Below are 4,737 nucleotides of genomic sequence, written 5' to 3' on the forward strand. Positions count from 1 at the left end.
TTGTCATCTTGTAAATCTCAGTTAGGCGGATAATAAATGATTACGGAGTTTTCGAATAATAATAATAAATAAACAGAAAATAAAGATAGAAATACTTATGTAAATCATTGGTGGGAATTTCAGATAGGCGTATGAAGATGATGTGCTCCTTTTGAATCTCTGCTTTCCTACTGCCCTCATCCAATCTTTTTTACTCCTTTCCATGGCAAGCTGTATGTAGGGCATCACCGTTGTCAATGGCTACATCCCATCCTCTCAGTGAAAAAGGTCCAAATGCTCTGTCACGGCACGGCTAATCATCTGTCGGTTCTCGATCATGTTGGAATGAAATCCATTGATTCTTTTGCGTTTGTCATCACGCCCAACAATTGCGAGTTTGAAGCTCGTCACAGTCATTCAATCCCTGAATCCTACTTAGAATACCACAGACAAGGTTTAAAATTTCCGGATTCTCATGAATGCCACCATCAATTCTAGCTTATACCACGAAGATTCTGATCAAGGAATCCAAGAGATATGCGCCCGGTCTAAGGTAGAACGGAAGTGGTTGTCAGTCACGCGTTCATAGGTGAGAATGATGATGAGTGTCACGGATCATCACATTCATCATGTTGAAGTGCAACGAATAACTTAGAACAGGAATAAACTGAATTGAATAGAAAATAGTAGTAATTGCATTAAAATTCGAGGTACAGCAGAGCTCCACACCCTTAATCTATGGTGTGCAGAAACTCCACCGTTGAAAATACATAAGTGATGAAGGTCCAGACATAGGTGAATGGCCAGCCCCCAAAATGTGATATGAGTTCGAAAATAGGGAGAAAGGACCGAATGGTCAAGAGACTATATTGTCAAAAAACTACTAATACAATAGTAAAATGTCTTATTTATACTAGACTAGCTACTAGGGTTTACAGAAGTAAGTAATTGATGCAGAAATCCACTTCTCGGGCCCACTTGGTGTGTTCTTGGGCTGAGCTTGAGCTTTACACGTGCAGAGGCTTCTTTTGGAGTTGAACGCCAAGTTGTAACGTGTTTCTGGCGTTCAACTCTGGTTCGTGACGTATTTCTGGCGTTTGACTCCAGAATGCAGCATAGAACTGGCGTTGAGTGTCAGTTTATGTCATCTAATCTCGAATAAAGTATAAACTATTATATATTTCTGGAAAGATCTGGATGTCTACTTTCCAATGCTTTTGAGAGCACGTAATTCGGAGTTCTGTAGCTCCAGAAAATCCATTTCGAGTGTAGAGAGGTCAGAATCCAACAACAACAGCAGTCCTTTGTTAGCCTTTTATCAGAGTTTTGCTCAGGTCCCTCAATTTCAGCCAGAAAATACTTGAAATCACAGAAAAACACACAAACTCATAGTAAAGTCCAGAAATGTCAATTTAGCATAAAAACTAATGAAAACATCCATAAAAGTAGCTAGATCCTACTAAAAACTACCTAAAAATAATGCCAAAAAGTGTATAAATTATCCGCTCATCATGTATATAGAGAAATATGCAACACTAAAAGATTGCCGCCTCCCAGACCCATCAAAAATAAAAAGGGAGGGAGTCGCAGCGACTACTGTGAGTACCATAAGATGTATGGCCACTCAATAAATAAAATTGCTACGACCTCAAAAATGTGATAGAAAGTTTGGCCAGGGAAGGCCGACTTGATAGATATCTCACGGATAGGTCGGACAATCATGGAAAAAGAAAGCGAGATGATGAAGACAGAAGAGACCTGCCGCCACAAACCCCCGAGAGACACATACATACAATCTCTAGAGGATTCGTAGGAGGGGGCTCACTAAATTATCTCGCAAAAGACACCTAAAGCAAGTTTATCAAGTTGGAAACGAATCTCCTGATCTCCCAATCATCTCGTTCACCAAAGAGGACGGACAGGAGATCGTGCCTGGGCATGACGACCCGGTGGTGATAACCATGATCTTGGCAAATGCCAACCTCCACAGGACCTTGGTGGATCAAGGGAGTTCAGCAGATATACTTTTTAAACCCGCATTCGATAAGTTAGGGTTGGATGAAAGGGAGCTAAAAACTTACCCAGACACCCTATATGGATTAGGAGCCATGCCAATTAAGCCACTGGGATACATCCCCCTTCACACGACCTTCGAAAAGGGGGAAAATTCCAAAACTCTGAGCATCGACTTCATCGTCATTGATGTCGGATCGGTGTATAACACCTTAATCGGCAGGACTACATTAAATCGGCTCAGAGCGGTGGTGTCAACCCCTCACCTTTGCATGAAATTCCCAACACCTAAGAGAATAGAGACGGTACGAGGAGACCAGAAATTGGCAAGAAAATGCTACAATGAAAGCTTAAACCTCCGAGGAAAGAGCAAGGAAGTTCACACCATAGAACTCGGGTGAATAAAAGCAAGGGAAGAATTGCGACCACAACCGGGTGGAAGAACCGAAGAGGTTCAAATCGGAAAAGAGGGAGAAAAAAGAACCAACATAGGGGCCAGCCTAGACGAAGGTCTGAAACAAAGGCTAATAAAGTTCCTACAACAAAATTCCGACCTCTTCGCTTGGAAAGCTTCCGACATGCCAGGGATAGACCTTCGGCTCATGTCCCACAAGCTTTTGGTACACCCCGGATCATGACCCGTGCAGCAGCGCAGGCGTAAGCTCGGTGCAGAACGAGCTCAGGTGGTGGAAGAGCAAGTGCAAGCCCTCTTAGAAGCCAACTTCATCCGAGTGGTCAAATACCCGGTATGGCTAGCAAATGTAGTGCTAGTTAAAAAGCAAAACGGCAAGTGGAGAATGTGCGTCGACTATACCGACCTCATGCCCCAAAGACCCGTATCCACTTCCCAGTATTGACACCCTAGTAGATGCAAGCTCAGGGTATCAATACTTATCGTTTATGGATGCTTATTCAGGATACAACCAAATCCCGATGTATAAGCCGGATGAGGAAAAAACTTCATTCATCACGCCTAGAGCAAACTATTGCTCTGTGGTGATGCCATTTGGGTTAAAAAATGCCAGGGTCACATATCAAAGGTTGATGAATAAAGTGTTCGCCCCCCACCTTGGGAACTTAATGGAGGTCTACGTAGATGACATGCTGGTAAAAACTAAGGAGGAAACCGACCTCCTGACAGACCTCTCGCAAGTTTTAGACATCGTAAGGTCGCATGGGATGAGACTAAATCCTACAAAATGCACCTTCGCGGTGGAGGCGAGAAAGTTTCTAGAGTTTATGCTTACATAAAGGGGAAGAGCTCGTCCTATACCTGTCAGTAGCAGACAAAGCTATAACATCAGCTCTAATACGAAAAGATGAAGTCGGGCAGCATCCTGTGTACTTCACCAGCAAAGTTCTACAGGGCCTAGAACTAAAGTATCAAAAACTTGAAAAGTTTGCATACTCCTTAGTAGTGGCCTCACGCCGATTACGGCTGTATTTCCAAGCACACACGATAAAAGTCCGAATGAACCAGCCCATAAAGCAGGTCTTTCAGAAGACGGACATTGCGGGAAGAATGGTTCAATGGGCAATAGAACTCTCTGAGTTCGACTTGAAATACAAAGCCCAAACGGTAATAAAAGCTCAATGCCTCACCGACTTCATAGCAGAATACGCGGGAGATCAAGAGGAGAAATCCACTACATGGGAATTATACATAGATGGGTCCTCCAATAAAGCTGGAAGCGGGGCAGGCATAATATTGGTCAGCGAAGGGGGAATGCAAATTGAAGTTTCCCTCAAGTTTGAGTTCCCAGCTTCCAACAATAAGGCAGAATATGAAGCCTTGATTGCAGGGTTAAAGTTGGCAGAAGAAGTCGATGCGACCAAAGTAATGATATTCAGCGACTCTCAGGTGGTGACCTCCCAAATAAACGGAGAGTATCAGGCCAAAGATCCCAACATGAAAAAATACTTGTACAAAACCTTGGAGCACCTTAGACACTTTGAAGAGACCAATGTGAAGCATATAACTCGGGACCTCAACAGCAGGGCAGATGCCTTCTCCAAGCTAGCAAGTACCAAACCAGGAGGGAACAACAGAAGCCTGATCCAAGAAACTCTCCCTGAACCCTCCGTGGACAAAACGAAGGTTGCTCAAGATGTCTTTGAAATCACTGGGTTAGACCTTGGATGGATGAAGCCCTTAGTCGAATACCTGAAATTCGACATCCTCTCCAAAGAGGAAAAAGAGGCCAAGAAAATTCGGAGGGAAGCACAAAACTATACGCTGGTGAAAAATATTCTCTATAAAAGGGGGATATCAACACCACTACTAAAGTGCGTCCCGACCTCAAAGACAACTGAGGTGCTAGAGGAGGTACACAAGGGAATCTGCAGGAACCATCTTGGAGCAAGGTCGTTAGCTAGAAAAGTAATCCGAGCTGGATTCTACTGACCGACCTTACAAAAAGACTCCACAGAATTTGTGAAAAGGTGCCAGCCATGCCAAATGCATGCAAACTTCCATGTAGCCCCTCCCGAGGAACTCATTAGTATAACTTCCCCATGGCCTTTCGCAAAATGGGGATTGGACTTGCTAGGACCATTCCCACAAGCGCCGGGGCAAGTAAAATATCTAATAGTGGGAGTAAATTACTTCACAAAGTGGATAGAAGCAGAACTATTGGCCACCATCACCACTCAGAGAAGTCGGAAGTTCTTCTACAAGAACATTATCACCAGATATGGGGTACCCCACTCCATCACCACTGATAATGGCACTCAATTCACCGACTC

Source organism: Arachis duranensis, chromosome 3, assembly GCF_000817695.3.
Source record: "Arachis duranensis cultivar V14167 chromosome 3, aradu.V14167.gnm2.J7QH, whole genome shotgun sequence".
NCBI lineage: Eukaryota > Viridiplantae > Streptophyta > Magnoliopsida > Fabales > Fabaceae > Arachis > Arachis duranensis.